The 23,182-nt window shown below is 33.4% G+C and overlaps 1 non-coding gene across 1 annotated transcript; it reads right to left on the reverse strand.

Moving 5' to 3' along the window:
* Positions 1 to 9,664: 9,664 nt before the first annotated feature.
* Positions 9,665 to 9,769, reverse strand: LOC113191607 (U6 spliceosomal RNA). The gene has a single exon (XR_003301910.1). It is a non-coding gene; the product is annotated as a U6 spliceosomal RNA (small nuclear RNA).
* Positions 9,770 to 23,182: the final 13,413 nt, after the last annotated feature.

Consider the following 23,182-nt stretch of genomic DNA (forward strand, 5'->3'; position numbering starts at 1 on the left):
TTAAAACCTTGGGGAAGATTTTGATATTATAATTAAGAGCCTCAATACATATCTAAAATCCTGCATTTAAGAATTACAGAGTATATTTATGTAGAACAAAATTTAAATTAAATATGGCCACCTGCTAATCCATAAGGCAAACCTGATCACAGTGCCATTAATGATTAATAAAAATGATAATAGAAAACTTATATTTCAAATTTTGAATAGCTTTGTAAATAATTCATGGGTCATAAAACTACAGACAAAATTTTAAATACACTTAGAGGTGAAATATAATAAAATACATCAAATCCTGTGAGATGTAGCTGGATAGATACATAAAAAGAAAATTTTATTCTTAAATAACTGTATTAGACAAAGAAGGCTGAGAATAAGTTTAGCATCTAACTTAAAACAATAGTCAACTATAAAACCAAGAGAATAGTCTTAGAGGAAGTAGAATGAAGGAAATTATGCATAGATAATTGAATGGTTTATTTTTATGTGACAAGTAAAAATCAGGTATATTTATTTGTAGAACATGATGTTTTGATATAAATATACATTGTGGAATGCCTAAGTCAAGCTTATTAACATATGCATTACCTCACATTCTTTTTGTGGTGAGAACACTTTAACATTTATTCTCTTAGCAATTTTCAAGTACAGATGGTTACTGACTTAGGATGGTTTTGTAGTAGTGCAAAAGTTATGTGCATTCACTATAAAGTATACTTGAAATTTTAAATTTTGATCTTTTCCCTGGATAGAGATATGTGGTGTGTTAATTTCTTGCAATACTGTACAGCAGCAATGAGTTGCATCTCCAGTCAAGAAGGTGATCACAAGGGTCAATAACTGATACATTGTAGTATATTGTATTGCTAAACTAGGATTTTGAAGAAGTTAAGTGTGCTAAATTAATTTCCTTTTTCTTTTTTTACTGTGCAGTAGCAACCAGAACTTCCTGCTCCTATCTAAATGTAACAGAACACATCAATTAACCTTTGCCTATCCCTACTTGCACCCCTTTTTCCTGACCTCTGGTGACCACCATGCTACTGTTAATTTCTATGAGATCAACTTTTCTAGATCCTTCATGTAAATGGAATAATGCAGTATTTCTCTTTCTGTGCCTGACTTGTCACTTAGCATAATGATCTCTAGAACCATCTATGTTATTGAAAACGATGGATTTCATTGTTTTATGGTTGAATAGTATTCCATGGTGTATGTGTACCACACTATCTTTATCCATTCATCAGTTGATGGCCACTTAGGTTGTTTCCATTTCTTGGTCATTGTGAATAGTGCTACAGTGAAAATGAGAATGCAAATGTCTTTTTTAAAAATATATATTTTGTAGTTTTTGATGGGCATTTATTTTATTCATTTATTTATATGCAGTGCTGAGAATTGAACCCAGTGCCTCACACATGAGGCAAACGCTGTACTACTGAGCCACAACACCAGTCCGCAAATGTCTTTTTGACATACTAATTCATTTCCTTTGGATACATACCCTAGATTGGGATTGCTGTATCATTAAGTTGGTTTCTATTTTTCATTTGTTTGAATAAGCTTCTTTCTGCTTTCCACAATAGCTACACTAAATTTATACCAACAGTGTTCAAGTTTTCTGCTTTTTCCCCATCCACACCAATATTTGTTATTGTTGGTCATTTTTTATAATAGCCACTATTTCTGGGGTCAGATTTTCTGTGGTTTTGATTTTCAATCCCCCCAATTATTGGTGAAGTTTAGCATTTTTTTAATGAATCTTTTGGCCATTTGAATATCTTCCTTTGAGAAATGTCCATTTAGATCTGTTGCTGAGTTTTAATTAGGGTATTTGTTCTATTGCTATTAAGTTTGGGGAGTTCTTCATACATTCTGAATATCAGCTGCTTGTCAGATGTATAGTTTGCAAATATTTTATCCCATCTATAGCTTGTCTTTTCACTATCTTGTTTTTTTTCCTTTGCCGTGCAGAAGTTTTTTAGTTTGATGTAATTCCATTTGTCTAAATTTGCTTTTGGTGTCTTTTCCAAAAAATCTCAGCTTATTCCAATGTATTAAAGTATTTCCCTCATCATTTCTTCCAGTAGTTTCATTTTTTAGGTCTTACAGTTAAGGTTTTAATTCACTTTAGATTAAATTCTTTCTTTTGCATTTGAAATCTAGTTTTTTGATTATTATTTATTGAAAATATTGTCCTTTCTCCAATGTGTGTTCTTAGCACCTTTGCCAAAATTCAGTTGTCTAAGAGCTGTGGTTCTAGGTCAGTGGTAGAGCACTTTCCTAGCATGTGTGAGGCACTAGGTTTGATCTTCAGCACCACATAAAATAAATAAAATAAAATAAAAGTTGTGTCCATCTACAACTAAACATTTTTTCAAAAAAAAAATCAGTTGGCTCTAGAAATTAGTGGTTTACTTCTAGGTAATGTATTTTGTTCCCTTGGTCCAATTGTTTTTTTTTTTTTTGCCAATATCATGTTGTTTTTGTTACTATAACTTTGACAATGTTTTCAAGTCAGGTGATGTAATGCTTCCTGCTTTGTTCTGTTTGCTCAAAATGTTTTGTGTCATTTGGGGCATTTTCTATGATTCCGTATAATTTTTAGAAACATCTTTTCTAGTTCTGTGAAGAATGCCATTGGTAATTTGACTGGAATTGCATTGAATCTGTAAATTGCTTGTGTAGTATTGATATGGTTAAAATGCATTTTTGACCTATCAAATTTTCAACTTAGGGATTTATTGAGATATAACACCTTCATAAGTCAAAGAATACCTGTGCACAATATATTGTTATTAACTGTAATCACCATAATGTAAATACATCCCTTGAGATTATTTCTCCTGTCTCATTGAAATACTGTGTCCTTTGACCAATATCTGCCCAGTGCCCTACTTCAGCCTCTGAAATATCATGTTATTGTTTTTTTGAATCCTGCTTTTAAAAATTCCATGAGTGAGATTAACAGTGGTTTGTCTTTTCTTTTTGTGCTCATCTTGTTTCACTTAACATAATACTCTCCCGTTCCATTCATGTCACAAATAAGAGGAATTTATTCTATTTAAATGACTTAATAGTGTTCCATGGTGTACGTATACCATATTTTCTTTTACCATTTATCAGCTGAAGGACACTATTTTTTCATTCTTTGACTCTTGTGAATAGTGCAGTAGTGAATGTGGGAGTGCAGATGTCCTTTGACATACTTATTTAATTTCCTTTGAATATATACTCAGGAAATAGTTAATTCTGTTTTTCAGGAATCTCCATACTGTTTTTCATAATGGCTATATTAATTTACACTTCTGCCAACATTGTGCAAGTATTTCCTTTTCTACATATCTTTGCCAGTAGTTGTTACCTATTCTAACAGGAGTAAGATGATATTTTCTTGTTCACTAATACATTTTCCAAAAGAACTATGTTTGGGTGTGTGTATGCAAGCACACAAAAATCATACATTTTAACATGCTAAATTTAGTTGCTCTCCATTTTCTAATTTTATATCCTGTTTTATTTCTGGGAAAAAGACATCCACTTTTAATCCGAGGAGCTGAAATCCTGACAATTGGAAAGGAATCCACTTCCTTTCCTTGATTGAAGTATCTTCTCATTTCTACACTTAAAGAACCAGAACAGAGTGCCTGGAAGTATATGTGTGGCTTTTAACTAGATATTTTATAAGAAATTTGAATACAAAAGTCTTAAGATTGTTTTATAGTCATAATAATCCCATAAAACCTGTAATGAAAGAGTGGAATTACAATCTACAAAATCTAAGAGGAAACTTAATTTCATTATACATTAAAAATTTTAAATCAATATTCCAAGATAGTGGAAGTTGTTGAGTAGAAACTGCTAAGCTCCATTCCTTCTTCTCTTGGGGTTCTGTTGCTGTGAATATATCCAACTGCTGCCCTATGCTGGAAATTTTAGTTTGTACCTGAAACTCAGTGGTCAATTTGGCTTCCACCCTGAATCTGCACTTAGCTGTAATGAGATATGGTTCTATAGGGCAGTTTTAGAAATTACTAAACAGAAACATAGACCTGTTCCATATATTGTAACCATCAGGACTGCAAGCCTTATTTGACTCACAAACACAGACGGGTTTGTCATAAAAAAAAAATAGGAAACAGAGAAGAAGGAAGACCTGTTCCATTTTTGAGCAATTTGGTGAGAGCAAAAGAGCAGGCTAGCCATCTTTAACCTTCTTAATCCCTGTGTTAGAAAATATAGCACAATAAATGTCAGACTTTCATCAATCAGGTTAGTTATGCTTGGAAAAGAATGAATAAAAAGATGAGTAGACATTTCCTCTGAAAGGAATTTCTAGAAGTATAAAACTCTTGACAGAACATCTTTTCTAGAATGAAATATGGGGTTCTTCTTATGCCAACTTTAATCAGACTTAGAATTTTTTGTATAATAAACAACCAGAAAATTTAGGAACTTAAAACAACAATATTCTTTTAGCTCATGAGATTTTGATCAGCAATTTAGGTTTATCACTACTGAATTTGCTTAGTAAGAGACTAAGTAAGAGACCTTGCCTCTGACACATGAGGTCTCTCATCCATTATCAGACTATCCTGAGGTTGCTCAATTTGGTGGCTGGTTCCAAGAGAACAAGAACCAGGCTCACAACTGGCATACTGTTACTTCTATCACATTCGTTTTTGCCAAATCAAGTCATAGGGGCTGTTCAGATTCAAAGAGTAGGAAAAGAGACAACACTTTGTGATCAGAGGAACTTCCAAACTACATTACAAAAGTTTTTTATTCAATTTACAAATAAAGCGAAGGGCAGACAATTAGGACCATTTTTATAAGCAATCTAACACGCCTAAACAGCTTAACTCATACCAGTGTAATATGCTATATATGAAAGACAAATAAGAATTTATTAGATGATTGGTGCACATTTTAGAATGTATTAGGAGCTACAAATTTTACCAAAAGATATATAGAAATGATCTTTCTAATGCAGATGAAAAAATTTTACCCCTGGAATAAAATGGAAGCATTTTATTTCTGAAAGAGTTGAATGTGAACAAGTCTGAACATAGGTGCCAATCTTTTAGAGGTCTCAGAGGTATATAATCACAATCATTTTTTCTGTTCTTTAACCTGGATTACATCCTGACAGTTACATAATAAGGGATTCTAAATCAACCATATCCTATAAAATGAAGGAAACATACTGCTTAAAAACCTGTATAAAGAGGTTGGGGTCTAGCTCAGTGGTAGAGCATGTGCTTAGCATGTTCCAGGTCCTGGTTTCAATCTTTAGTACCAACAAAAATCAAACACCAAAACAAAACAAAAAGCTTTCAGTAGCTTTTGGAGATTCCCAAATTTGCAATTTAGTCAGAGAACAATGGAAAAAGGAAAATAATCTGCTTTGGTATGGATTATTATTTTCCCAGCATATGCAGTATTTGTTCACTATAAATAATAGATAACACTATGAAAACGAATGAATTTTCTTATTTTATATATTTTGGAACAGAAGGGAAAACAGTAACTCAATTACTTTAAGCATTTTTAATTCAGTGTGTCTTTGAAATAGGACAAGACTTTCATTGTGTAATTGAAACCACTTTATCTCACCACTTGCTTTTAATGACAGCAGTAAAATATTGTGTGAGATCATAAATCTTTCTTGAGGGTGTTATGGACTAACCTCAAGCTTTCATAAAGGGCATAATCTTGTTCTGTTTGGGGCAAATAAACACAACTTAATAGAAAAAGTAGATAAGGAGCCCACTAACAGTCTCTTTATGCGAAATAATAATATGTAACATTTTAAAAGGCCAATGTGAAAACAAATATGCCATTCTGGCAGAATGTCTGTGATATTCTAAAAAAATAAACCCACAGAATTTGGAGTTAGGAGACTTCAATTCTTATCCTGATATCATCACTGAACTTACATAGGGATTTAAGCAAATCGGATCATGTTTTTAGCTAGAAGTTAAATCAGTCTCTATAGTGGAGAATGAAATCCCAGACTGATCCTTTCACTAGATAGTAGTGAAGCTCAAATAGTCAATTGTGAATCTACCATGCACCTATGTGATTTCAGGTAGATTTCTCAGGCAAATTCTTCTAAATATAAAAAAAGGAGCTAAAATATCAATTCAATTAAAAGCAAGTCAAGCTTAACTTTTAAGTAACAAGAATTTTACAAATTTTAAAATTATCTTTTTTAAAAAAGATAATGTTATTGTATTTTTTGTACATTTATTTTATTTTTATTTGCTTTTATATAATGCTGAGGATTGAACCCAGGGCCTCACCCATGCTAGGAAAGTGCTCTGCCACTGAGCTACAACCAAAGCCCAAAGTTATCCATCTTTATTTGTAATTTCTGTAATAAAGGCTAAGAAGAACTATGTATTGCATTGCAAAATTATGCTTTCTTTAAATGTCATTTTTGAGAAAGAAATATATAGTTCTTTTTTCATATCAATTTTATTTTTTAAGTTTATATTGCTTTTTTGGTATGGGGGGGATGCCAGGGATTGAACCCAGAGGCACTTACCCATTGAGCAACATCCTCAGTCCATTTTTATTTTTTATTTTGAGACAGTGTCTCATTAAGTTGCTTAGAACCTTGCTGAGTGGCTGAGGCTAGCTTTGATATTGCAATCCTCCTGCCTCAGCCTCCTGAGCCACTGGGATTATAGGTGTATGCCACAGTGATGGGCATATTTATACCACTTTATGGAGTAAGTATGATAATCCAATACATGTATGCAACATGTAGTGATTAAACTAGGGTAATAAACACTTTCAATTCTTTTTTCCATTCAATGGATTGATGGGCCATTGCTTTTTTGGAACTTGTCTCTCCTGTCTGGAGCTGCCTAATCATAATTCAGTCATGATTTTCTTTTCTCCTCTAGCAACTTGTTTCCCAGAAGAGGAAAAAAAAAGTTTTCCTTTTTCTTTATTCTGCATTTTCTATATCATACCCCAAGCAAATGTTTAACAAGACATTTCCACATTGTTACCAGCTCTAAAATCTCATAATCTCCCTGAAAATGAACTCTTCTCTAAATTATTGTTACCAATTTCAAAAATATATAATTTATTTTAATGTTCTTAATTTTTTAATTTATTTGTTTTTTTAGAGGCTTGAGTTTATTGAAGGAATACAAAAAGGGGGACATTCTCTTTTAATTTATTTCTATTTGTTCTTTTTAGATATACATGGCAATAGAGATAATCTAAAGGCCAGAACTTAAAACCTTAGTGTCATCTTTGTTTCCTCCTTTGCCACAGGCCTCACGAAGTCCTATTGCTCTTTCCAAATTATCTTTCTTGTCTCACCAACATTAAGTGACATTTATCTTTCAAAAACACTGTAAAGATCTGGGGCTGTGGCTCAGTGGTAGAGTGTGCTTGCCTTCCACATGTGAGGCACTGGGTTCTATCCTCAGCACTACATAAAAATAATGAAGATATTGTATCTATCCACAACTGAAAAAAATTAAAAAAAAAAACACTGTGAGATCTACTTAGTTCTCCACAGCTCAAAAATGTCCTTGCCTCTGAAAGAGTTAGCACATATCAACTACAGAATAATGCCTCCATTACTCCATGTCAGAGATTGCTAATGGATTATGAAGTCCTTTCTTACTGTACTTAGTATAACTTGAGTCTTTTTCAACCTGGTAAAGACATAGCCTTCCCTAGCAATTGGCATTGGCATGAGAAATAATGTCTAGTTGTCATACTGATTCTGCATGAGAAAGTTCAATATCCTTAGGCCTAAATTGAGGATTCCCTATAATTAGGTTCTAACCTAGATATATATATTTTAAATTTTTTAGTTTTATTGTTTAGTTGTTAGTAGGCCTTTTTTTTTTTTTTTAATTTCTATGCGGTACTGAGTCGAACCCAGTGCCTCACACATGCCAGGCAAGTGCACTACCACCCAGCCCCAGCCCCCTAACCTATATTTTTAATATTAACTTCACTACTTCTTAGTAAAGAGAGTCTATTCCAATGAAATTCATCAATTTAATGTTTATTCTTATTCTATGCTTACTCACTTTTCTATACTCCCTCATCATATTGTCAAAACTGGACCATCTCTGTTCTATTATTTTTTAATTTTTTGTAGTTGTAGATGGACACAATGCCTTTATTTTATTGTTTATTTTTGTGTGGTGCTGAGAATTGAACCCAGTGCCTCACATGTCCTAGGCAAGCACTCTGCCACTGAGCTACAGCCCCAGCCCTCTGTCCTATTTCTTATGTGAAACTCTTTTGGGGATTTCTTCTTAATTTCATTTTTATAGTCCTTACTATCAGGAACATTGTATGCATATGCTGCTTTGATCTCTCAAATTTTTATATGCACATTTCGTTTTCCTAATTAGTAAGTAAGGTCATTGAAACAGGACTGGAGGCTTGTCTTAGTCACTGTAGGCTAACTGGTATAACAACTCCAAATTCTCTGAGGCTAAACTCAATAAATGTTCATTTCTTGTTCATGTCACAGTCCAACAAAGTAAGGAAGGGATAGGAGGGGTTTTCTTTTTAAAAAATTATTTAGTTGTAGATGAATATCTTTATTTTTATGTGGTGCTGAGGATCAAACCCAGTGCCTTCCACATGTGAGGCAAGCACTTTACCACTGAGCTAGAGCCCCATCTCTGAGATAGGAGGTATTTATCAGGTTGTTTTTAATATACATTTAATGATTTGGAAGGTATGTTTTAATTATACTATTGGTTGACATTAAGGAATTGTTTTAGTTTGCAAAATTTACATTCAAATGCAAAATACATGTATTTTTACTTTAAGTAAGATTTTTAAACATTAAGTAAAATTAGCTTGAAAAAGAAGATTCTTTTCCATCACAATTCCTAATCCTCAGTGTACCCATTAACAGTTTGATTTGTATGTGTTTTAGTCAAATTTTTCACTGCCATGACCAGAAGACCTGACAATATTTAGAGGAGGAAAAGTTTATTTTGGGACTCATGGTTTCAAATGTCTTAGTCCATAGACTGCCAACTCCATTCTTTGGAACCCAAGGTGAGGCAGGATATCATGGTGGAAGATTGTGGCAGATGAAAGGAGCTCAGGACATCACATGAGGAAACAGAGAGAGAGAGAGAGACTCTACTCACCAGGGACAAAATCTATACCCCAAAGGCATGCTCCCACTGATTTACCTCCTCCAGCCACAACCTACCTGCTTTTAGTTACCCATCAGTTAATCCCTATCAGAGAATTAATTCACTGATTGGATTAAGGTTCTCCTAATGTGATCATTTCATCTCTAAACCTCCTGCATGTCTTACACATGAGTTTTGGGGAGACATCTCATATTTACACTATAAAAGAATGTCTTTAGAAGTTTTCAGTATTTAAACAAATATACAGACATTTGTATATACAGAAGAAGGATTTGTTTCAATAGGTTTGTAATGTATATATTTTTCTTTAACAGGCTAACCTACATATATTGTTGGCATTTTTATACATTCCTCAAAAATGCTGCAAAGTATTCTATCATGTAGATATTGTAATTGATTTAATCTGTATCCTATTAATAATAATTTAGATCAAAGCATTGACTTTTAAAATTAATGTTATTAGGACAATTATCTACCAATTTGGAAAGTATAAAGTTAAATCTTTTTTTATGGAATGCTTCATGAATTTCTGTGTCATCCTTGTGCAGGGGCCATGCTAATCTTCTCTGTGTCACTCCAATTTTAGTATATACGTTGCTGAAGAAAGCATGAAGTTAAGTTTTTTAAATTTTTTTTTTCAGTTGTAGCTGGTCACAATGTCTTTATTATTTTTATTTATTTTTATGTGGTGCTGAAAATTGAACTCAGGGCCTCACGTGTATGAGGCAAATGCTCTACCACTGAGCTACAACCCCCGCCCCACAAAGTTAAGTCTTTATAACAATAAATTCCAGATAGATTGAAGATTTAAAAAGTAAAGGTACTTATAGATAACTTGAGGGAATATTTCCATTAATTTATGGAAAGGAGAATTTGCAAGAATTTAGACACCAAAGTTTAAAGAATAAACTGACTTGATTTCATGTAAATTAAAATATTCTGAATTATAAAACCACTATAAATTATATAAAAGGGTTTATAACCTGGGAGTGGACTCAGCATTTTGTGTGATAGACAATTTATGGATCATCTAGCAGAAGTGCACATAAGTGTGGTATGGCATTTTTAGCATATAATGCTCTTGAATGTACGTAACATCTCATGTTGGTAACTCATATAACCTGGACTGGCTTGTTCCATCATTACTCCAGACACAAACTATTTGCACATATGTCACTGTTTGTTGAGTCCCCAAAGACCAATATAACACACCCAACTGTCCCCTCATTTTCAAGTTTAACAGTTTAAAATATACCTGCAAAATTGGGGAAGGCAAACTTCCATTGAGTTGTTTTTAGTTGTTAATACTTGAGTTTGGCTTGATTACTGAGAGTAGCTAGTGAAGATTTTTATTTTAAGAAAATGAGACATAAAATGAGTAAGTTCTGAAGAGAGTCTTCAGAAAATAAATGATCAGAGTTTCATCCCAGAGAAAGTCAACTTGAATGGGGCATTAGGTTGAAGAACTTGAGGAATGTCATAAGATATGTTTCTTCAAAGTAGCTAAAATGTTGAAATAAGCACTAAATTCCTAAACAAAATTCACTTGTTCCATAGTTATTTCTGGAGGGGGTATTGCATTCCTTGACAAAAGTACAGTTGCATTATTTCAAGAAACAGTTGAAATAAAGTCAGATTCTGATTTTCTCGACCATAAAATAAAATGTTTGAAAAAAATTTTAGAAATTGCAAAGTGATAGTGCTTCATTTTATAAATTATGTGATGTAACATCAATGCTATGTATTAAAAAGTGCTGTGTTCTTTAAATGCCTGAATGCTTACAAGCCCAGGACCAAATTAATCCCTTTAAGGTATTTGGATGTATATATAGATATAGATATAGATAGATGTATAAAGAAATAATCTTTTCAATATTTGTTCCAAGGATTTATTCCAAGCATGATTAATGTCTTGGAATTATCTGTAACTAATTATGCTACTTAGCAGTTTGAATGTCCCATTGGTGTGAAATCATTGGAACTGTAATAGCATGGCACACATCAGAATGCCCTGATTTATTATCTGTCACTGATAAGTTTAGATTCACACCATCTGGGATGATTAGTGATTATTTACAATCCCAGGAGGAAGCTGGTGAGGATGTCCTTTGTGTGGAAATAGATTACACTGGAGATTCACAGGGCTGGTTCCCTGACTACCTCTATGGATATGAGTATATTTCCCTCACAGCTTGACAGAACTTTATTTAGAAAGGTGTAAGCAAACATTCTTACTTTTGCCTTAGGGAAGAATCTTTTTTGGTCTCAGCAATTTACATGCTTGGTTTTCGACTTGACAGAGCAGTGATTTATAACTCCTTCTTTTTCTACTGGCTAATTTCATGCTAGACTTGAGGCAGGTGGAATGAACTTTCACTTTAGTTTTAGGAGAATGGGCATATGGTATGGATTCCAAGTTTTTAACAGGTTTTAGTGGCATTGGATTGCATTAAAAGAAAACCACCTGTACAGTTTAGTATTTGGGAATTCATCTATATCATAGAGGTGGCAGGTGTCCAACATTTGTCTTTAAAGCATGTATTTTGTGGTTGTATTTTAAATGGAAATAAGGGTTCTTTTTACAGTCCATAGCATCTGTTACAAGACACTTTCTTCTAAAACTTATTTTTCCAAAGAACATAATTTGATTTGTCTCATGATTCTGAAAACACTTGGTTTTGAGTATCTATATTGGTGCTAATGGTTTGTGTAAGAGTTAGGAATTTTGATGGAAATTAAAATGTTAGATGGTCAGCCAACTTTCCAAATCTTTTAAACCACTCTTCCCACTTTTTAAAGAGCAGGTGCCATTTTCTTTCTAAATTCTTGTAATTGTATCTTCTGTGCTCATAATGTTCTACTTGATACCAAATATCATTCTCTTTCTAAAGTTGTTTGAGTCTCAAGATCCTTCTTAAATCATATTTTATTTATTGTTCACATAAAAACTGATAGTTGTAGATGGACTGAATGTCTTTGTTTATTTTTATGTGGTGCTAAGGACTAAACCCAGTGTCTCAGGATAGTAAGCAAGCACTCTGCCCCTGAGCTATAGCCCCAGCCCCTATTTACTGTTCCTTAGAGTAGTAATTGGCTCAGATCCTAGAGGATGGGTAATTTTATAATTTTATCTTTAAAGTTCTTGCTTTGAAATACCTTTAGCTTTTAAAATCCAACTAAGTCAGCAGATCTTTTACATCCAGCTTCCAAACTCTCTTTTTAAAAATTAATTTGATTCATTTATGCTGATATTTTCATCAAAGTCATTTTGATGTTGGTAGGGAACAAAGGATCCACCTGTACTATAGCAATTAATGTTGTGTTTCTCTGAGTATAAATCTTTATCTATATGTTAAAAAGGTAAATTTTAAAGAACTTTGATATTTTCTTCCTTGAATATTTTGCTTATTACTGAAATTATGAGATGTGAAAGCTTTGCAGACACTTGCTTGGGTTTTAATGCATTTGCTTTTGTTATGGAAACCCTAAGTTTTATCTTGCAATTTTATCAGTCATCCTCATCCACTATAGGAGTTATTTCCATGGTTGAGTCAATGTGTCTATTTTAGCATTCCTGAAGAGTATTGTAAACAGTGGATAAAGGCTGAAAGCAATCCTGAGAAATCTTTATAACCCAAGAGTTGGTGATTCTCTATTCCTTTTATTGTGAACCATTGATTCAGAGCAATATGGCCTTGTTATTGGCCTAAAGGGGCATTGATAATCTCACATATGCACATCCTATTCGTTGCTGAGTCCCTGTATTTTAATGGTATAGAGGATATATTTGTGAATGTCCCTATGAGTTCACTGTTCTGTTAAACTTTGAAAACACCAACATCTGTCTTAGAAGATGAGGGAGCATAATGCTCCTATCTATAGAAAGAAACCAGGCAAATACAATGGGTAGCAACAGATTGCAATAAATACTTATTGGATCAGGTGGCAAGTTGGGTCACCAGAACCTTAACATAAACTCACACAGGAAATGTTACCCAAATAGTTTACTGCAGGGGTGGAAACTATGTTGATAGAAGGTATTTCCTTCAGAAGGCTCCAAATATAGATATTATCCCATCTAGAAGTTTTGGGAGTTTGTGATGTTTTAATAGCAAGCATTTATATAGTTTCAAAAAACTATCCATTTATATAAATCATAAATATATACTGAGAAATTGCTATTGTCCTTTCCCAAATAGTTCATAGTGACTGGAGAGTGCCATTTAATCAGTAACACTGTCTTATAAACAGTTAGTGCAGGTGTGGACCAAGATTCAGTCCTGTATGTTTAAAAAAAAATTAGTTGTAAATGGACACAATACCTTTATTTTATTTATTATTTATGTGGTGCTGAGGCTCAAACCCAGTACCTCACACATGCTAGTCAAGTGCTCTACCATTGAGCAGCAACCCCAGTCCCAGTCCTGCATACTTGTTACACTAAAAGTAACTTATACTGTATGATTTGACTTCAAAATATTATTCAATCATTAAAGTGTTTTTTTTACTATAAAAATAAAGATGCACACATATGATAGTGTAAACAGACAGGGAAGACATTGTGAAATGTAGCTGTATTAAGGTTGCACCCATTAACAATATATCTATTCCTTATGAAGGGATTAATAGAGAGCCTTGTGGGGAAAAAACAACTTTAAAATGATTATTTTCTCCAGTTATGGCATTAGCAATATTAGGTAAATACAAAGATATTAGAACAGAATAGCATATGCAATTTTACTTTTATTTTTGGAACAATTTTAAAGTTCACTTTTGTTAAGATCCTGAAAGAATAAGAGCCAAGTTGGGCAAGTAGGCTGTCAAACTTGATTGGAGAGACACCTTTATTAGAATCACATTAGAAAGTATTAATTATGATCCAGCCCATTCACATTATAGATTCTAAGAATGAAAGCACTTTATATACTCAATAATTAATTTTCTAAAATGGATTATTTTTCTTGGATGAATAATTATGTATTCAAATTATTACCGAATGAAGGTGACATTTTTATAGAACACTTTTTCTAGTTTAATAGATCATCTTAATGGTGAAAAAATACAATACAGGGGAAGGAAATTTAGGAGAGAAATGAATATTTCAACCTAGGTTTTGTTAGGTTCATAGCAATACCTTGGACAGTCACATGTCTTTTCTCTGTCTAGTTTTTACTTATATAAAGTGACAGATGGTGTAGATGCCTTTGATTTAAAAAAAAATCTTAGGGAATAGACTTTGTGGAATCCACACAATACAACATTTGTTTTTGGCTCCATATCATTCTGGCTGAATTGGCAGCAGGACACATAAAATATGATTCCACATGACCTATACAAGGAAGAAAATGTACTAGTGCACACATGGAGACATGCAGCAGTGAAGTGGGCTTCAGAGACATATCATTCAGTGATTTTAGGCTTCATTTCCCTGTGATTCTAATTCCTTTACTTCCTTTTGAGTATTGACTTCTTCCTTTGGTTGAATCTCACATTCATGCATGACAGCCTCCAAAATAAAGAGAAGGAAGAGTTCCTCTGAAAGCTGTCCTAGAAAAATAAAGAGTGATTATCCTGGGACTCGCTCCCACTCAAAGGCCTCTCATCAGAAGTTTCACTGGTTCTAAGTGAATTTGTGACTATTTATGAACCAATCACTTGCAAGGAGGAAGACTGGATTATTCTTAGTCCAGTCAGACCTTTCTCACAATTTAGTGGGGGATGGAATCGGCTTCCCCTGAGGCATACAGCCTATATGAGTGGACATATACAAGTTGGGGGTGTAGTTTGGGAGGTAGAATAGGGATGTTGAGTAGGAAAGAAAAACTATAAGATTTACTGATCACTCTTGTGCTGTCCTGTCACTTCAACACCCATATGCACCCACTCTTAAAAGTGTTCTACATTCTAGATCTAACTCAAAAATTATCCAAATTTCCAACATACCTATCTTCACAGGTCTTTAGTTAAAATCTGAGAAAATCATGTGGTTTAAGGACAAGGTATGATAAAAGATGGTAATATCCTCAAGGAATATTTACATTTTTATGTAGATAGTAGTTAGAAACTTAATTTTACCTCAAAGTATAAGACTTTTTCCTGGTCACGAGAAGGAAGAATTATGACAGGATGGACCACCTGAGGCTCTCAAATCCACACCACACAGGCAGATGATTGTGCATCATCAGAATTGCAGAACATTAACATAATAAGACAGATTGCCAGATGTATGCCCCAAGGACTGTTGAAACAATAATTACTGGGGGAAATGAGATGAAGTTAATAAACTTGATTGATTTATGCTTTAGAAGTTGGGTGTTTGTGAGATACATATACATAATATCTACGTGGATCTATCTAAATAGCAGTATATGTTATTCTAAAGGTGTTAGGTGCTTTCTTTGAGATTAGGAAATGCCAAAAACCACACCCATGTTTTAAATATTTTGAACTCAAACTAATTCTCAAGCTTCTAGATAATTCTTTAAGTTATAAACATGGATTTCATAACACATTCATTTTGTTATATGAGTTACTTATTCTTTGTAATGCTAAGAGTAAATTGTAAAATTTATGAGGCTGCTTCTGGAATAACAACATTGGTAGAAAAACAATTTGATTTTTGAAAGATAAAGCCCTTTTAAAAAGTCAGCTGAAAATATTAAGAGTAATGACCACCCCTTTTCTGAAATGAAGTTTTATCTCATTTTATTTTCACTCCCACTCTGTAAATAGATTTCCATTATTCAGATGAAGAAATGGAGGTTCAGAGTCATTTGGTTCTTTGTAAAATAAATAAAATTGATAGACCCTTAGCTATGGTAACAAACAGAAGGAGAGAGAAAACTCAAATTACTAACGTACATGATGAAAAAGGTAATATCACAACAGACACTATAGAAATAGGGAAGATAATTAGAAATTATTTTAAAAACTTGTATTCCAATAAAATAGAAAATATCGAATGCATGGACATATTTTCTTGAGTCTTAGGATTTGCTCAAATTGAATCAGGATGATATACACAATTTAAACAGAGCAATATTAAGTGATGAAATAGAAGATGCCATCAGAAGCCTACCATCCAAGAAAAGCCCAGGACCGGATGGATATACAGCTGAGTTCTACAAGACCTTTAAAGAACTAATACCAATACTCTTCAATTTATTTCAGGAAATAGAAAAGGGGACCACTTCCAAACTCATTCTGTGAGGCCAATATTACCCTGATTCCAAAACCAGACAAAGACGCATCAAAAAAGAAAACTTCAGACCAATATCTATAATGAACATAGATGTGAAAATTCTCAATAAAATTCTGGCAAATTGAATACAAAATCGTATCAGAAAGATCGTGCACCACAATGAAGTGTGATTCATCCCAGGGATGCAAGGTTGGTTCAACATATGAAATCAATAAATGTAATTCATCACATCAATAGACTTAAAGATAAGAATCATATGGTCATATCAATACATGCAGAAAAAGCATTCAACAAAATACAGCACCCCTTTATGTTCAAAACACTAGAAAACTTAAGGATAACAGGAATATATCTCAACATCCTAAAGGCTATCTATGCTAATCCCCAGGCCAACATCATTCTAAATGTAGAAAATTTAAGACATTCCCTCCAAAAACTGGAACAAGACAGGGATGCCCTCTTTCACTACTTCTATTTAACATAGTTCTTGAAACACTGGCCAGAGCAATTAGATGAAAGAAATTAAAGGGATATGGACAGGAAAAGAACTCAAATTAGCACTATTTGGGGCTGGAGTTGTGGTTCAATGGTAGAGTGTTTGCCTAGAACATGTGAGGCACTGGGTTTGGTCCTCAGCACCACATAAAAACAAAATAAACATCATTCTGTCCACCTACAACTAAAACGAATATTTTAAAAAATTAGCACTATTTACTGACAATATTATTTTATACCTAGAAGACACAAAAAGTTCCACCAGAAAACTTCTAGAACTAGTAAATGAATTCAGCAAAGTAGCAGGATATAAATTCAACACCCATTAATCAAAGGCATTTCTGTGTATCAGTGACAAATCCTCTGAAAGGGAAACAAGGAAAACTACCCCATTTACAAAAGCCTCAAAAAAAAAAAACTTGGTAATCAACAAAAGAGGTGAAAGACCTCTACAATGAAAACTACAGAACCCTAAAGAAATCAAAAAAGGCCTTAGAAGATGGAAAGATCTATCTTGCTCTTGGATAGATTAAATTAATATTATTAAAATGACCATACTACCAAAAGCCTTATATAGATTTAATGTAATTCCAATCAAAATCCCAATGGCATTCCTCATAGAAATAGAAAAAGCAGTCGTGGAATTCATCTGGAAAAATAAGAGACCCAGAATAGCTAAAGCAATCCTTAGAAAAAAGAGTGAAGCAGGTAGCTTCACTATACCAGACTTTAAACTATACTACAGAGCAATAGTAACAAAATAGCATGGTATTGGCACCAAAATAGACTGTTAGCCTCTGTGTCCTCTATTCTGTACCATTGGTCTAACCCCCAAAATTACAATTATCTTAGACAAAGGCACCAAAAACATACATTGGAGAAAAGATAGCATCTTCAACAAATGGTGCTGGGAAACTGGAAATCCATATGGAACAAAATGAAATTAAATCCCTATCTCTCACCATGCGTAAAACTCAACTCAAAGTGGATCAAAAACCTAGGAATTAAACCAGAAACCCTGCATCTAGTAGAAGAAAAAGTAGGCTCAAATCTTCATCATGTCATATTAGGCTCCAACTTCCTTAATAAGACTCCTGTAGCACAAAAATTAAAATTGAGAATCAATAAATGGGATGGATTCAAATTAAAAAGCTTCCTCTCAGCAAAAGAATCTGTGAGGTGAATAGAGAGCATACATCCTGGGAGCAAATTTTTACCCCTCACACATCAGGTAGAGCACTAATCTCTAGGGTACATAAAGAACTAAAAAAACTAAACACCAAGAAAATAAATAACCCAATCAATATATGTGCCAAGGACCTGAACAGACACTTCTCAGAAGATGATGTACAATCAATCAACAAATATATGAAAAAAATATTCAACATCTCTATTAGAGAAATGCAAATCAAAACTAAGATTTGATCTCACTCCAGTCAGAATGGCAGCTATTAAGAATACAAACAACAATAAGTGTTGATGAGGATGCACTGCTGGTGGAACTGCAAATTGATGCAGCCAATATAGAAAGCAATATGGAGATTTCTTGGAAAATTGGGAATGGAACCAGCATTTGGACCAGCTACCTCTCTCCTTGGTCTAAACCCAAAGGACTTAAAAACAGCATAATAGAGGGACACAGCAATGTTTATAACAGCACAATTCACAACAGTTAAACTGTGGAACCATCCTAGTTGTCCTTCAGTAGATGAATGGACAGAAAAAATGTGATATATATATCACAACACACACACATATACATACACATACTCACATACACAATGGAATATTAATCAGCAATAAGAGAATAAACTCATGGCATTTGCAGGTAAATTGATGGAGAATATAATGCTAAGTGAAGTTAGCCAATCCCCCAAAACCAAATGCTGAATGTTTTCTCTGATATAAGGAGGCTGACTCATAGTGGAGTAGGGAGGAGAGGTATGGGAGAAATAGACAAACTCTAGATAGGGAAAAGGGGTGAGAGGGGAAGGGAGGGGGCATGGGGTTAGAAATGGCGGTGGAATGAGAAAGACATCATTATCCAAAGTACATGTATGGAGACACTAATGGTGTGAATATACTTTGTATACAACCAGAGATATGAAAATTTGTGCTCTATATGTGTAATATGAATTGTAATGCATTCTGCTGTCTTATGCAAAACACTTAGAATAAAAATTTTAAAAAATATGTTTTTATTTTTTGTGGGCAGTAATCTAGGCTTTCAAATAATTTTCCAAAGTTACATACTAAATATGAAGAGTGACATAATTCTATTGATTTACCCCATGTTGAGATGTGTGCATTCTATTGTGTAGAGTATAAGTAGCCTATAAAAATTATAATTTGTGCTTAGTTTTTCATTGTTTTTTTTTTTTTGTTTTCCTCCAAGAAGCTAGAGTTACTCTCAGTGCTGTCATTATTGCATCCATCATTTTGAAGGGATTCCTACCAGTGAGATTTTAGTATTCCCTGGACACTCTTGATAGCTAAAACTAATAAAATCTAGGTCTCTGATTATAAGCTGTCACCAACACTTCAGCCATTTTGGTAATAGAGGTAGAAATCCTCCACTGCATCTATCTACAGTTACTCCTCTGAGACATATTGCATGTGGGAACTGAGATGACAGTTCACTTGGCAATATTATTAGTCTCTGAATTAGGCTAATTCATCATTGGCCTCTAGTCTGAGCATTTTCCACAAATGCTGAGCTGACACTTATTTGGTCTTAGACTGTTGTAGGATCACTCTTCCTTTTTAATTACAACAAAGTTTAGACAGAAGTAGAATGACAGCAGTTCTTCCCTTGGCAATAATAAAATACTATTATATATAAAGATATTGTCCCTGAAGCCCCATTGGTTTGTCATGCTATTGCTTACTTTTATACAAAGTAATGGTATTTAAAAAATCATAGAAAACAGAGAACAATCATCCATAATTCTCCCAGAACTGTAACCTTTATTTTTATATTGTAGATGCCCTTTCAGGTTTTCTCTGAATATATATTCTAAAAATAGTTGTAATTACAGTTTGTTGTGGCTTTTACATAGAATGATATAATAAGTCTTTTTCTATGTTGGGTATGTGCTTTTAATTATTGTTGTTCTTATTTATTTACTATTATTATTTTTACTGCTGAGATAAAGTGATCACCTTATATGTGACTGGACCACTATTTTTCTTAATTTCATTGATTCATATTAGTTACACATAATATTTGTATTCATTTTGACATAAGTATAAATGCATGGAATATAATTTGCCCAGTTCAGTCCCTGATACTTGTCCTTACTCTCCCCTTCTCTCCTCCTCCTGTTCCCTTTCCTCTACTGATATTTCTGTTATTTACTTACATTTTTTGGTTTGTTTTTAATTAGTGTCTTATGGATATACATAATGGTAAGATTCACTGTATTATATTCATATATGCAATAGGAAAGTTGCATCAGATTCATTCTACTGTTTTTCCCTTATCCACTTTTTGTTTCTAATTTTTTTCTTTTATTAATGATATCCAGACCAACAAAGGTGATTTCAATCATTCAAATAGTCCTATCCATTTTTTTATGATTAAAGATATGTAATTTTAAGATAGCCAAATCAATGCCAGGTGTAGTTTTAAAACAGAATGAAATCCATCCTCATTTTAGGAGAATATTTCATGATCTTGGTTATAATAGTATCTATTCTAACTAATCAGCCTTAGACATTTTAAAATAGATTACTGATATTATTGAGAACCAAAGACATTCAAGGAAACCAACTTTGATTTTTATGGAGAGTCTTGGAATTTGGCCTTAAACAATTTTTTGCCCAGATATGACCTTGGTCCTCTTATTTCTACATCCTTACTTCAAAATGGTCATTCTCCCTTTTTACAAATTACTCAATGCTGTCTAGTATTTTCCTGTAACTGCCATTTGTTCTCAAGGTGCTTACATAACTACACTTGGAAAAATAACTCCTAAATATAATAAAATTCTGCAAGTTAAGCTCTGTAGAAGTTTTATTCTGAAACACCTTTAAGAAGACCTAGTGTCAAGATCATCAAGAAATAAATTGAATTAAAATACCCTGAGGTCCATGTGGTGACATATAGGCTTCAGATCCTAAACTTGCATGAATAACATGAGTTACATTTCAAATATCTCATTTATCTAATGGTTCAGCACTTCTAAAGCAACCAAGAGACAAATAATCCTTTCTAATACATGACAATAACTTAAAAAAGACTGATAGCAATTCTTTACTTTGCATCTATCTTTTGTCTGTCATAGGTATGATAAATTAAGATCCTCTAAAATATGGTAGAAATTCCAATTGTTGGTACCCTTAAGTGGAGCACTATAGTGCATCTGGTACTGATATAGGAGTGGTGAGTGGGAGTGCAGGAGGACCAAGGTGTTGGGAATTAATTGACACTGACAAGGCTGTTGTTACTAAGTAGAGAGAGTGATAACAGATATGAAGTTATTATTGAAGTCATTGAAAGGTTACATAGGAAATCCTTGGCCGCTGCTGTTAAACAGAAATATGTAGTCCAATGGGGAAATTAATTCCTAAGAATTTCAATCCTAATAAAAAAAGCTGAGAAATCCAGAATACTTTGAAGACACATACACAGTAACAAAGGAATCAGCGTAATTTTATAAACAGGGAATGAGGCTAACCTCCAGGCAAATGATGGCAACAATTTTGTTAGATTGTAAACATCAAACTTTCTTAGAAATCAGAGTGAAGTCTAAACAATTAAAATAGCAAATAATAAGATTAAATGATCTGATAAAAAAATGTTATAGCAAATCAGCATAAGGAAAATGTTCATGAAAAAGATCACTAGCATTTAGACAAGGCATGGCAAAAAGAGATCCAGAATGTACCAGCAAAAACATAAAACTATATGTATATACACATACAGTTCTCTCTCAGTATCTGTGGGGAATTGGTTCCATTACTCCCTGCGGGTAGAAAAATCCATAGATGCTCAAGTCCCTTATATAAAATGCTGTAGTATTTGCATATTACCTATATGTATCCTCCTAAATATTTAAATAATCTCTAGATTACCTAATACAATGTAAATACTATATAAATATTAATTTGGCTGTACTGTTGAGGAAGTAATGATAAGGAAAAATGTCTGTACATGTTGAGTATGTGTGCAGTTTTTTTTTCCTGAATATTTTTAAAGTATTTTTTTAGTTGTAAATGGACACAATACCTTTATTTTATTTTTTTATGTGGTGCTGGGGATCAAACCCCGTGCCTCACACATGCTAGATGAGTATTTTACCACTGAGCCACAACCCCAGCCCATCCTGAATATTTTTGATATGTGGTTGTTTGAATCTATTTTCAGAATCCATGGATATGAAAGGCAGATTATATTATAGATTTTATTTTATTTTTATTTTTTTATTTTTTTTAAAGAGAGAGTGAGAGAGGAGAGAGAGAGAGAGAGAGAGAGAGAGAGAGAGAGAGAGAGAGAGAATTTTTTAATATTTATTTTTTAGTTCTCGGCGGACACAACATCTTTGTTGGTATGTGGTGCTGAGCCACATCTCCAGCCCTATTATAGATTTTATATACTTACATATTAAATAAGGAGTCTTACCATTTGTCAAGCAGAAGAAACATGTATAGTGCACATCTCCTCTGTGTATCTTTTTCTGGTATGCTGTATATGACATGGGCAGATTATATTCTTGTCTATGGCTCTACATGCCAAACTTCTAAGAGTATGCATCATTCAGGAAGGACTCAAAATGCTTATTGAATTAGTAGATTAATTAAACTGGATCTTGAGGGAAGGGAGGAAGTTTTCCAGGTAGAGAAAGGAGACAAACATATTTGGGGAAGATGTATAAACATGAATAAGTTATAAAGATATGAGTCAACATGAATCATTAAATTGACAGCTTTAAGAACAATGTGATTATGGTTGTAAAAATAATGTGTGTCAGTGAATGGGCCCTGGATATTATGGGGGGGCAAATGAAGCTAGATGATAAAAGATCATGAACCCCATACATAGAAGCTTAGATTTATCCTGTGGATCAAGTGGGAAATTAATATTATAAACCTAACTATGTTTCAGAAACAGTACAATGGTGATATATGAAGGATGTATCAAAGGCAAACTTGCCTCTGTCATAGTTTTGCTTAAGACCAGCTTTGGTGATTGCACTGAAGTGGTAGGTAGTAAAAAGAAGTCTGAAAAAGAACATCTCTCTCCTTCACCAACTCTACCTTCATCAACTGTACAATGAGTGCATCAGTGGTTAGATCTGGGACTCATTTGAGCAAAGGGTCAATA

The sequence above is a fragment of the Urocitellus parryii genome, chromosome X (assembly GCF_045843805.1).
Source record: "Urocitellus parryii isolate mUroPar1 chromosome X, mUroPar1.hap1, whole genome shotgun sequence".
NCBI lineage: Eukaryota > Metazoa > Chordata > Mammalia > Rodentia > Sciuridae > Urocitellus > Urocitellus parryii.